Source organism: Galeopterus variegatus, unplaced genomic scaffold, assembly GCF_000696425.1.
Source record: "Galeopterus variegatus unplaced genomic scaffold, G_variegatus-3.0.2 Scaffold7234, whole genome shotgun sequence".
In the NCBI taxonomy this organism is placed as follows: Eukaryota; Metazoa; Chordata; class Mammalia; order Dermoptera; family Cynocephalidae; genus Galeopterus; species Galeopterus variegatus.
Genome location: NW_007733345.1, coordinates 27206 through 41048, shown reverse-complemented (window position 1 = coordinate 41048; position 13843 = coordinate 27206).

Genomic DNA, 13843 nt, shown 5'->3' with positions numbered 1-13843 from the left:
GTGTGGCTGTTGTTCCCTTGAGCTTTGTCTGCCATGAAAATTCATGAACCTCATTTCCAGAAAGGGGTGATCTCACTCTTGCTAAGTTTCCCTGTGCTGGGTTATACATTTTCAAGACTACTTTTGGGGCAAAATCCGGATTGGGTTTCCTGGAAGGCCCCACTGAGACTCTTCCAGCAAGGAGTGTGCGGTTCCCTCAGCCCGTCTCTGATCACGTCAGGCTGGCTTTCTCTCCAGCATTCTCTGAGCTTGCACATCCACCCTCAGCCCTCTGCACCTTCCTGAGCTCCTCTTGAGGCCAGTGGCTTCTTGGGCCCATCCTGGAGGCTGCATTTTAAAATTCATGATGTGTCTTAGAATGTAAAAATAAATAAAAACACGTTTTTACTTGTTTTCCTGAAAAGAAAAATTTACATACATTCAGTATGGTACCAACAAGTGATAATGTCAAGCACAGAAAAATATACAATTATTCCAATTTGAGGTCAGAAAGTTTTGCAATTTTAATAAGGAAGCTGGTGACTTACTTTCCAGGTGGCAAAGGCTCATTTCTTGGGTTGTGTCACCTTCACTGTGAGCTTTTTCCTCTCTTGGTGCCACATCACAGCAGGCTGGAGAGAAGTGACTCACACATGTGGTGAGGGCATGGCACCTCTGCAGGGCTCTGGTTATGACAGCTTGTGTGGAACAGAAGAGTTGGGCCAATGAAATCGCTGACATGTAAGACAATTGTTGTACTCTATAGTAATGGAAACTCAAGACTTTGAAAGGTCATGCACCACCTGTCCTCAGAGTGGGCTTAAACCCACATCCCTCTCTGTATGATACATAAATGTGCCATCAAGTAACCACTACCCTCCATGCTTGAAATAAGACTGGGGATGGGTTGCTGTCAGTTGGGAGAGGCCAGTATGTGACCTCAGTTCTTCCCATCAAGTGACACAGAGACCCCTGTCTGTATTAGTCTGCTCAGGCTGCCACAACAAAATGCCACAGACTGGGGGGCTGAAACAACAGAAATTCATTTTCTCACAGTTCTGGAGGCTGCATGTCCAAGGTCAAGGTGTGGGCTGTTGCAGTGATCACAGCAAAGTTGCAAGGAGAGGCGAGACACCGAGGCTTGAGGCAGGAAGGAGAGTTCATTGATGCTGGCACCAGCTCAGTGGACTCATGTCACAAAGGCTGAGCCCCGAGCACACTGAGGCTGGGGTGTTTTTATACAGTTTTTACTTCCCGGTTTTACAGTGGGGCAAAGGGTAACCTTATCTGGTGATGTTTTTCTCTCAGGGGTGGAAAGTCCCTGATCAGTTAGCCACTGTAGCAGAGTGATGCGCAGCTGGACATTTCCCCGTATCTTGTTTTCTTCATATATGAGGGTACTTCAATAAGTTTGTGGAAATATTGAATTAAAAGATAAAACAAATCTTTCATGCACTTTTTGAAAGACTCCTTGTATTTCTTTATTTGAAGATCAATGGATTATCTTGCATTATTGGTCATATAATTTCAGCATGCAGTTGTGATATTTTGTTGTTTTAACAAAAATAATTTTAATAAATGTAATTTTTAAATGTTATACAGGAAAAACTCTTCATAAATTAATTTTTCTACATTTCTTGTAGTAATTAAGTCATCTGTAAGATCATCTTTGCTTTGCACTTTATACTGAATGTGTAAAATATCTCATACTTTCTTGCAGTATGGGGCCAATGTATTATTGTTTTTAAGTGTTCTATGTTTGATAAGGCTCAGAAAATGCTGACCTACAGAATTCTGAGCACCTCTGTCATTACCAGTGTTAAACTGAACTAAAAAATTTTGGCCTGAGAAAGCACCTGTATTCTCATTGGGAGCTCTTATGTATGAACCGCAACATATCTTAGCAAATAAGCACTTGGGCAAATTGAGAGCCTAACTTAGAAGTGTGCTTCTATGATGATAGCAGAATCTCAGCCAATCAACAGCAGTCACCTGTTCTGTACCTTACTTCTGTTTTGCTGTCTATACATCTAACCAACCATGTGTTTTTGGCTGTCATCTCTCTGAATCTGTTCTGACTCTAGGGGCTGCCTGATTAGCAAATCATTTTGTTTGTTTGTTTGTTTTTAATTTTTCTTGTGCAAATTAAACTTCTTTAATTTAACACCAGAAAGATGTTGACATTTTGCTTCCAAAACATTTCTTGAATAGTCTGTTCTGAGGGGGTTATATTTCTATGAGTATATGGGTTTGTTTTGAGATGCCTTATCTGTCTCTGCAAATGCTGTCAATACATCAGTGGGGAAAATAGAGTAGTTTAGTCAGGCCCCCTCACCTCAGGTCCAGTTGGGGGTGGTGCAGCACATTCCTTGTAAACAAGTTGTATGGGGGTGGAGTTAGTGCACATGCACACCTGTGTATTTTTAGCTTGTTGCTATTCTTGTATGTTCTTCAGAGTGTGTGAAGCAGTGGCTCTGAACTGCTGGTCTGCAGAGCTTGTGTCTAGAAATGAAGACTAGTCTCTCTTCACCTACAGCTCCAAGGACCTTTTTCCTGTTACCTAGCTCGTAGACCAGTGTGTGAAGGGTTTGTGAACGGGCTTGAGGGGTCTGTGAGACCTAGCCCTAGCTCTACGACATCTGTCTTGGCATGGAAAATTCTAGAGAGTAGGAAGCTTACATGTGATCTACTCCCATAATATGTCTAGAACTATGACCTATTCAGGGCTATTGGTCATCAGTAACAAACATAAGGCAAATGAGGTGCAGCAATAGCATTTTGCTGCTGCTGACATTACTGACTAGCCTACACTCTCCTTCCTTACCCTATAGCTAGAGGTGCCCAACCTAAAAGACTAATGGGAAGTGGAAAATAAACACAAAGATTGGGCAGACAGTATCACTTTAAGAACAGGTGTTGGAGTCCACTTGATTAGAGTTTGGATGTTAGTTTTCCCCCTTTTTATGTGACTCTTACCTCTCCATTCTGTAAGAAACTTCTGCTCAGAGATCTTGCAGTAGCTTTCCTGATGCTGTCAGAAGATCCTGCAGTAGCTTTCCTGATGCTTTCAGCCTGATGGGTCTCTCAAAGGCAAGGGAGGAAGTAAGCTTAAGTCTGGTTTGCATAGCCTATATGCAAATGAGGGGTTATTATGAACAATGATTGCTCCAGAAATCTGACAATAGGTGGCAAGATTATAACTGCTGCTGGAAAGATTTGAAATGAACCTGGGAGAACAATGAGTCATTATAAGAGAGAATGTTCCTCAGTGAACTTCACATTGAATGGTCCTGCAAAATAAATATGGATTTTTGCCATTAGGTCCTTAGATAATGACACGGGTGATGGATCTTGGACATGACTGCTGCCATTTTACACACAATAAGCACAAAATACATGCTAGCTTTTTCCTTAAGAGAAACCTCGTGGTTTCTGAGAAATAAAAACTCCTCTGCTTCCGCATGGGTACAACCTTCCACCTGATTGCATCCACCAGCCTTATCTTCCACTCCAGCACCGAACCCCTCCCTGATTACGTCGGTCTTCCCTACAGTCTATATAAGCTCTCCCACCCCCGGGCCTGGTGCTGCCCTCCATTTTGAGTGCAGCCTGGCAGATTCTTTTCCTGTAAGAAAGCTTGATTGGTACCCGGAATTTCGGCTCACTTTCTTTCAACATGTTTCTGCATTAAAAAAAGTCTTTTGCAGTTATTCAGATACTACCTGCTTCATCAGTTCAGGGTGGTCAGGAATCTGCTGTGACTGCTCCCCTCCACCATGTGGCTCTTTATGGGAAATGACCATTGTTGCCACAATATACTCACTGGCCTCAGGGGTGCCCTCTTCTGGTTTGCACTTCCAGACCTGGGTGTTTGTTGTTTTTCAATGGACTACAACTGTGCTGGGGAATCTGATGACCAGTTTATACTCAGAACTTGAAGGTCTTGCATCAAACCACACTACTGCCCTATAATATGACCCTCTAAGTTGGAATCCCTGGGAACAGTTTCTTTCCCCCAAGAAACCCTTTAGTTTCTGCGCAGCAAAGTCTATTCTCCTATAGAGGCAACTTTCGCTAAGCCCATTAAAACATAAAGTTTAGTTATATTCTTCTCCTAGGACAATTATTGCCAACTCACTTATATTACATACCAAAGAGACATTCAAGTGACCTTACACAAGAAAAAGAAAAGGAAGGTCTGTTCCAAGATAATTGTTTGTCTCCCAGGAGAGGTAGTGCTGGAAACTTCTCTGGATTAAAAAAAAAAAAACACAGGCAATAGAGGCAGGAAAGAATAGGGACACGCCCCAGGAGGCTGCTCATAAATATTCAGGCTGGATTGGCCAGCACCTGCACACTAGGAGGAACAGAAGTGCAGATGACAGACATGATGACCTTCCACTCTTGATGGAAAGGACTAGGTTAAAGGGAAGTGACTCCACTGTGCGGGACTGGAAAGCGGAAATGCAGGGAGGCATGAAAGGAAGCTGACATTATCTCATTAGTCCTTAACTACCTTAGATCCTCCAGCACAGCCCAATAGCCCTCCCCTTGAAATGGACAAGCCCAGAAAAACAAACGATTTGGACAAACCCAGAAAAACTTAAACCTGCACCTGTACTTCTGCTTTTTGGTTTTTGTTTTGCTTTTGTAACATTGACCACCTTTTGTATCAGCTTAGCCCCCGCCATGTGGATTTTGAGAAAATGAAACCTACAACCCCAGAAGAATGTAACCTATGTAACCCTTTGCAAGCCTGGAGTCGGGGCTCAGACTTTGGAGTGTGAACTCCTCTGTGCCCACCGGTGTAATAAAGCTTTGAGTTCTCCAACCTTCCAAGTAATGCTTGGTTTCTCAGCAGTCTGTTCTGTTACACTCTGAGTTAGGATGGAGAAACGCCCTGTCCCAGGACAACTATGAGCCCTCCCCCTGAGAACCCGGGGCATGCCTGTTCCTCCCTTGCCAGACACCGTGCACTGTTTCCGCATGTGTCTTCACTTTGTAGAAAAGCCTTATTGTGTTCCATTTCACTGTCCCTCTTCTTTCCTTTCGCCATCCTGTCTGTGAAAGACGTTTTTTTCATGCATAGACCCAGAACCTGGAACTGCCACTTGGTAACACTGTTACATAAAAAAGAGCAGCTACTTTCTGTGGTGCTCTCATTATGGCCCAGAACCTCACACACATTTCCTCATGTGCCATTGTAATAATCCTGTGAGGCTTCAATGGTTATCTCCAGTTTATAGATAAGGAAACTGAGGTTTAAAGATGCTAAGTAACTTGCCTGAGATTTCACTGCTGGTGAGCCGTGGGGTGGTTCCCCCACAGGTGGTCTGGCCTCTTAACCACTGTGCTCGTGTGTGTTCTAGCTCCTGGGGTAGCTGGCTGAGGCCTTGAGTCCCTCAAGATATGCCCTGCTAGGTTCTGCAGGATATTCTGTTGTTTGAGGTGACTGATGAGGTAGGTCACAGAGCCGAATGTTTAGGGGGTGTGATGTAATTAAGTTTGTGTAGGTGGTGGGAAGATATTAAAAAAAAACACTGAAAAGAAAAAGAAACAGGCAGAGCCGGCCCGTGGCTCACTCGGGAGAGTGTGGTGCTGATAACACCAAGGCCACGGGTTCGGATCCCTATACAGGGATAGCCAGCTGGCTCACTTGGGAGAGCGTGGTGCTGACAACACCAAGTCAAGGGTTAAGGCCCCCTTACCGGTCATCTTTTAAGAAAAAAAGAGAAAAGAAAAGAAAAAGAAACAGGAAAAAAGAGAGTTCTAAAAGAGGCCTTGCTCTGCATGTGTGAAACAGCTCCCCTGCGGTTCCTAAAACAGTAACAGGATCACTGTTATCTGTCCTCCTAGCTGGTGCTATGTCAGGTGTCTGGGTGCTACTGAGTACTTTGAGGTTAAGAGCAGCTTCGGCTTTACAAGAGGGCACTTCAGTGGTGAGAGGGCCTTATGTCCAGTCCTACATTCAGTGACAGAGTTTGAATCTCTATTACATGAACTTAACTCCTTCAAGTGCTTTTCTGCATTAGGAATGGAAAAGCTTCTGTTTATTTTTTATTTTTTTAAATCTATCTTTATCTCAAATCAAATAACCCCAAGGGGGTTGTCTTAGTTTTCTGCTGCTTATAACAGAATATCTGAAACTAGGTGATTTATAAAGAAATGGAATTTATTTCTTATAGTTTTGGAGACTGGAAAACCAAAGGTCAAGCAGGTACAGGTGGTGATGGTTTTCTTCCTGGTGGGGACTCTCTGCAGAGTCCTGAGGCAACACTGGGCATCACATGGCCAGAGGGCAAGAATGTACTAAATCTCTCTTCCTGTACTCATAAAACCACAAGTCTATTCCCATGATAACCCAGTAATGCATTAACCCATTAATCCATGAATTGGTCTTCATAATCCAATCACCTCTTAAAGAAATACCACAGTTAGATTTCCCATTCTCTTAATATTGTTGAAATGGGGGCCAAACCCGTGGCGCACTCAGGAGAGTGCGGCGCTGGGAGCGCAGCAGCGCTCCCGCCGTAGGTTCGGATCCCATAAAGGGATGACCGGTGCGCTCACTGGCTGAGCACGGTATGGCCGGTCTCAAAAAAAGGACAAAAAAAATATTGTTGAAATGGGAGTTGTTTCAACATCATGTGTGGAGGGACATTTAAAGCACGGTAAGGGTTAAAAGTTGTTGTTTCATTACTGGAGTGCATGCTTTATGGAACTCCCCTATTTGAAGGAACCAATAGTGTAGCCTAAGGAATTTCTGGTTACACTTTCTCATTTTCTAATGCAAACACATACGATGCTAGCATGCTCCACTTCCTGGAGTTATTTTGTAGGTATACACTTGCAGAGATAGCAGGTCCATCTGTGTGCTATGCTTGTCTAGGACTGGATGCTGTGCTTGTCCTTTGAGGATTCATTTCATCACACTGGGACATTCCCTTGGAAACCTGTCCACAGACCCCTCAACATGTTCCCTCAGCGCACATGCTATGATAGTATTTTATGGACTCTGCTACCATGAAACTCATGTGAGATCATTTAAAAGATTCTACCCTGCTTTCCAGATCTGTGTAAATGGTAATAAGCCACCTGCATGTCTTTAAGTGGGCGTTCCCCAAATGCACGGGCTGTTATCCCCATCTTGAATATAGAAGACAGCCTCCTGCAGTTCTTGGCTCTGGGCTCCCTCCAGAACTGTCACCCCATGCCACTCTGTGTCTTCCAATTCTCCCTCTCTGTTGTCTTGGGGCTGACAGTCCTCCCTGATCTTTAGGAACAGGTAGATCCAATGCATTTTCCATTTGCTTTTATAAAGTCCTGTCCTGTTCTTCAAGGTCACCACCTTCCTTCAAACAAAATCCTTCTCTTCTCCACTCAATATTCATTCATCTTTCTTCATTTAAAAAACAAAGAAAAGTTCTAACACCACACCTGTTCTGACCACAGGGCAAAAACCCGTTTTTTGGTTTGTTCTGTTTTAAACAAATATTTCTTCATTAGTGTCTACTTAGAAACTGTAAATCTCTTGAAATTTCTGTTAGATTTCTTGATGAGATTGTTTGTTGTTGTTTTTTAATCTTGACCCAGAAAGATAGCTGACTTCTTATGTGATAAGGTCACTCATCCTCTTTATCTCTTCTGTGATAAGAATCAGCCATCCTTTGTGGTGGTTGACTCCACAGGTTGGGTTCCTGAATTCACAATCTTCATCAGAAATTTTGCAATTAGTGATCCAAAATTAACATAAAGCTACCAAGCAGAAAATGCTTCTCTTTGCTGGAGGGCTTGTGTGCAGGCCATTTGTACCCAAGAGATAGGCCCCCAACAGTAAAGTCCCTCCTTTATATTATGAAGAGAAACAGAATGAAGGAAAGAAAAATAGATGGATTTCTCTCTAAAATACAACACACTAGTGACCCCAGCCTTTGTTTTCCAGTCCCAGGGGTCAGGAGGTGTCACTAGAACATTTAAGATGCTTAAATACCCATCCATTTTATTGTTTTTGAAACCTGTGGACTCATGAGCTGAAGTTTAGAGGTGAGACCTCTAAGAAATGAAGTCTCAGTGATCTACTCACCAGAGCACAGCAGTGCAGCCCAGATGAGAGCACAGGAGCCCAGCTGCTGCCACCCAAGTCAGAGGGCTTTGTTTCTCCATATAGGACTTTGCCTCCCAGATGTCACTGCTGTCACTTGCCTGCAAGTTTCCTGGCTATCACAGCACGTGTTGGGCATCTGGTAATGCTGTCCCACAGCCCTCTGCCACCCAAGTCAGAGGGCTTTGTTTCTCCATATAGGACTTTGCCTCCCAGATGTCACTGCTGTCACTTGCCTGCAAGTTTCCTGGCTATCACAGCACGTGTTGGGCATCTGGTAATGCTGTCCCACAGCCCTCCTCAGCATAAGTTCTACATGATTGATAAAAAAAAAAAAAAAAAAAGACCCCCCTAAAATAGTTCCCTGAATGAGGAGGTAGGGTCCAGGAGGGGCGCTTTTTTCTGCAGGATACAGGCAAGCATAATGTCATAAATGCCCTTAGAGGAGAGATTTCATCCAAACATGATGATCAGAGGCCAAAGACATTGAGCAAGGGTCACAGACTAGTTGGCATCTTGGCAAAGCTAATAAAAGATGTTTATTCTCATTTTCTGTACCTATCCCTCTTCTTCCAGACAAATTAGATATTTTCTATGGTCTTTGGATGGTAACACACATGGATCTGGAATATACTCTGTCCTGGTCTCTGAGATACAGTCAACCTTCTTTATTCAGGAATTCCATATTTGCAAATTTGCAAAATTTATGACCCCCAAATCAATAGAGGGGTGCTTTTGCAGTCATGCATAGACATGCACAGAGTGGTAAAAAATTTGAGTTGACCGATGTGCATGTTTCCAGCTGAGGCTGAACAAGGCATTGCTGTGATTTCTTGTTTCAGCTTTCATATAGTAAACAAAGGTCCTTTTTGCAGTCTGTTTAGTGTCACTTTTTTGCATTTCTGTGATTTTTGTTGGTGATTTTGCTGTTTAAAATGGCCCCAAGCATAATGTTGAAGTGCTATCTCAGGTTCCTAAGTGCAAGAAGGCTGTTATGTGCATTATGGAAAAAATATGTGTATTAGATAAGCTTCATCGGGGCACAAATTATGGTGCTGTTAGCCATGAGTTCAGTGTTAATGAATCAACAATATATATGTTAAGTAAAGCATCTTTAAACAGAAACACTCATGAAATAGGCTTATGTATTGACTGGTTGATGAAAATGTTGTGACCAGAGGCTCACAGGAACCTAACCCTGTGTATCCCCTAGGAGCAACGGTTCAGTATTGACTATTTCAGTGTTTGTGGCAACTTTATATAACATAACTACCACACACAGAAGTGAGAATTGGCTGTATTTGCTTGGGATAAGAGTTTTCTTTGTTTTCTACATTTTTTGAGTATCAGTGGGGTTGGGGATGTGGTAATGCTATAAGCTTAGTGCACTTGGGGAAAATGGGGTGCATGAAGATCAGGACTGGATGAAATGAACTTTGGAGGGGCTTCTGGTAGACAAGGACCAAACTGATGCTAAAGGAACCCAGGACTCCTCTGGCTGAGCATAAGGATAAAAAGGTGAGAAAATGATTTGGATCTTTGATCTTTAATTCAAGGTGAATTAACCTGGAACTTTAATTTCTCCTTGAGGTTTTAATACTGGTGGACAATTTAAATTGGGGACATTTTGTTGTGAGGCTGTCACTCAGAAAGGAATTAGAACATCCAATTGAGAAAAAGGGGTCCTTATTAGCCAGCCAGTGACTGCTTCCCCAGATATTCTGGTAAGAAAGGAGCCCTGAGCCCAGGTTTGAGGGGTCTTTTAAGGGCAAAAAAAAGTCATATCATCATATAACAGAAATCACACAGCAAAAGTCACACAGTAAAAGTCACAACCTTCTTGGTGAGCAGGGCCCAAAGCAAACTGGTTACAGAAGCCAAGAGAAGCAAATTAATCAGCCAGGAGCAACAGGAATTTCCCCAGGGTAGTTCCCTCCCTAGGTCTCCTGGTTACAACTGAGTACAGTTCTTGTTTTTATCGGTCAGAAACAGCACAGGCAGGAAACAGCAAAGGTGGGAAAATTGAAAAAATTTTTTTCATCTTTCATATCTAGGTACAGGATAATTTCTAACTTCTAATTTCTACTAGGGGCGTTGGAGGTTTTTCAATAAGCACTTTTCGATGAGCACAAAAATGGCATAAGCTTAATCAATCTACCCTGTCACAATTTTTGTTGTTGTCATTGCTGGAGTTGGAATATTATTATATTGTCATTTGGGCTTATTGTTCAATTTCTTTTTTGTTTTTGACTGGTAAGGGGATCTCAACCCTTGGCTTGGTGTTGCCCACACCACGCTCAGCTGGCGAGTGCACCGGCCATCCCTATATAGGATCCGAACCCGCGGCCTCGATACTACCAGCGCCACACTCTCCCGAGTGAGCCATGGGGCTGGCCCTTATTGTTCAATTTCTATTGGTCTATTTGTATATTGTAATTGGGCATAACTTGTGATTAGAAGAAGATTAAGTCATGAATTTTTGTGCCAGGTACAGAAATGTATTTAACGTCCAGTGCTAACCCATTGCAGAGCTAGTTGGAGGCCACAGCTGAAATTCTGTCTCCTTGGAACAGAAGAGTAGTGCATGCTGTTCTAAGGAACAGCCTCAAAGCATGGAAGGAGGGCTTCCCCAACCAACTACTGGTCTCTTCTTCCAAAGGGGATAGTCACGACCAAGTAGGTCCCAGGCTTGACCACTAAACTCAATGAGTTAAGAGAACTAACAATTGGGGGAATGTTCCCCAAGTGTCCCTGAGTGGGTCTCTGTTATTGATGACACTGTATGGTGTCTAACATTCAAATAGTGCATTATCGAAGGGGTGGGGTTATTGCCCTAAAATTCTGCTAGGATGGACTATCCCTTCTCTCTCTCCTGTAACCTTCCTCTATTCCCTAACTCACTCTCCCTGTTTCTAGAATAAGCACAGGTTTACCTTGACTGTGTAATAAGGAGGGAAAATCAGCATCTTATGGTTCTAAGGCTTGTGTTCAAAGAGGAAGGCAGGAGGTTCTGCTTATTCTCCAACCCAGATTTAACATTAAAGTTGTTTATGTATTTTGATCCATGGCAGATGTCATTCAATAGCTAGAGCCCAGAGAGGACTAGGACCCTCAAACCCCATCAAGTTGGAGTGCAGAGTTGCACCAAAACTGTCATGTCAGGGAATGACCATGAAGCTGGTCTGAGGAGTCCAATGTCACTCATCAAGGGGTGGAGGGCAAACTCAAGTTCAAGTGTCACACAATTTCATTCACTAAGAATCCAACCTGCTGAGGAGGTGGGGCAGCTTGAAATCTTCTGGGTTCCTCCTTTCCCTTCTTCAAGTGGGCATCTCATTTAGTGCTGCATGCATATCTGAGAAACAGGGACTAACACTGGAGAAGGGAGAAAATGTGAGGCAGGGCTCAGACTCATGACCTGTTAAGTGGGTTGAAGATTGGGCTTCATCTGAACGGGGAGTTGAGGAGGGCAGACATAGGTCCACTGGAACCAAACTAGAATTGAACTAAGCCCCATTCTACAGAGTGTGGATATCACTTGTTTTCAGATGGACAAACTATCACTTGACTTTACGATGGTCTTTGGCTCTGTCCCTGAAGTTGTCAAGCAACTTAAATACCTGCTCGTCTCTCCCAGATGGAGTTACAGAGCAATTTTATTCCTGTATAACTTTTTTTGAAACTATCTCTTTGTATTTATTGGGTTTGCAACAAAAAACACTATCTTCACATGTAAGGTAGTTCCATAACACCTTCATTCCAAGTCATACTGGAACATGTCATAACCTTCTAGAACATTCCAGAACTCTCTCATCCACTCATACACATAAGCTATCCCTTTATTCCCATGCACAATCTGGCCTTGGCTGCTTTTTATATATATCTCAACCCTCTTCAAACAGAGGGTACAATTTTTAAGACCTTTTTTTACTTTCTTATCTAAACATTTGCTTTTACTGTGCTATCGTCAACCTTTTGTTTCTGTCCAGTCCTGCTTACTTGCAGTACTTCACTGAGACAATCTGTGCAGGCCACTGGATAGACACACCTGTTTTGAGGCAGTGTTATAAAGTGGTTAAAATGGTAAAGCCTGGAGCTAGGCTGCCAGGTTTCATATTCCAGCTTCATTCTATTCTAGCTCTGTGGCATTGGGCAAATTACTTGACCTCCCTATATTTCACTTTTCTTATACTATAAAGTGCCTATAATGCCTACCCCATAAGGCTGATTTGAAAAAAACAGATCATTTCTATAATGTGCTCAGCAAAGTGTCTGCCATACGGCAAGTGTTCATAAGCTTTGGCTCTTATTAATACACTTAACCAGGACAGTGAACTCATCTTTAAATCTTCTCTTTAGAGAAAAATAATTGGTGAGTGGCTCTATCATTAGTAAATGGCGGAACATTTTTAGAAAAGCATATATATTTTTCTGCACATCTATTTTGGGCACTTACTATCACAGACAACTTATTTCCCATATAGTACTTAAAGAGCACTTTGGGAAATCTGTTGAAAACTTTTCATAGATAAACTATTCCAATAACACTACTCAACAGTAGGTGAAACCAAGAGGCTACTATATGCTTTCAGGGATAGGTCGCATTTTTCTGAAATAGTCATTCCTCTGTTAGCAATAGCAATTGAGTTAATCTCATGAAACATTGTACATTAACATCATTAATTTTGGCTATAAATCTTCAAAAATCCTTGTGGGATGTTTTTATAACAGATTTGGGTTATAACATCCCTGTGAGTTAGCATCTATCATGCACTCACAGTGATCTAGTAAAATTACAGTCCCTAGAAACACGTTTCTCAGAATTGTCTGACTGTGATTATCAAATCCTGCTCTCTACTGCTTTGCACATAAACATGATCATCTGCTGAAAAGTGTTTGGAGCTGCTAAGAGAACTCCTGGATTTCAAAGGGGGCATTTTCTCAAGGTGGCTCGTCTTTTGGCAGATTCTCTGTATGTGTGGATATATCTATCATTGAACACACAGACAAAATACTGAGGTGACATCACAACTCAAGGAGGTATTGCTCAGTAATAATTGATCTATGGATTCAAATGTTCTGGCATTCCTTTTAAGAGCTCTTTGTATCAGAAATAGCTCTAAAAGGCAGCAATAGCTGTATAAAGGATACAGTCTACTAACTTAAATGGGGCAAAAGAACAAAAGTTGAACCATATTGCCTCCGAACATACACTAGCAAAATCACACTTCATAGAATTTTTGGAATTTCCATGGAATATTCCAGCCCTTTCATTGGGATCAAAATACAGGCTTATTGATATTCAGTCCAATGCCCTTACCAAGGATTGCATCTGAACTGCTATTTGTGCTGCCAGTTCCACCCTCTAACTTACAGCAAGTAGCATCAATCAACCATGGAACTCTTCACTGAGTCTGGATGGAGTCACAATCCTTCTCAACACAGTGCTCCAAAGAACCATGCCAAAGGATCAGAGTTGGCAACAAGTTGGAATCCATTAGTCATCCTGAAATTTTTTAGTCTTCCCTTTCTATTTTAACCAGCCAACCACATCACAGTCTAGTAACATGTTAAGAAGACGACTTTGGGAAACTGTTGTCAGGGAACCTGGATGTGGCTCTTAGAGTCACATACATGTGACATTGGATGTGGGTGATTGTTGTGAATATGGAGACTACTGGAAACCCAGGAGAATTCAGAAAATGGTAGAAAAAGAAGAGTAAATTAAACCCAAACTTTATATTAAAAGTTGAAAGCTGTAAC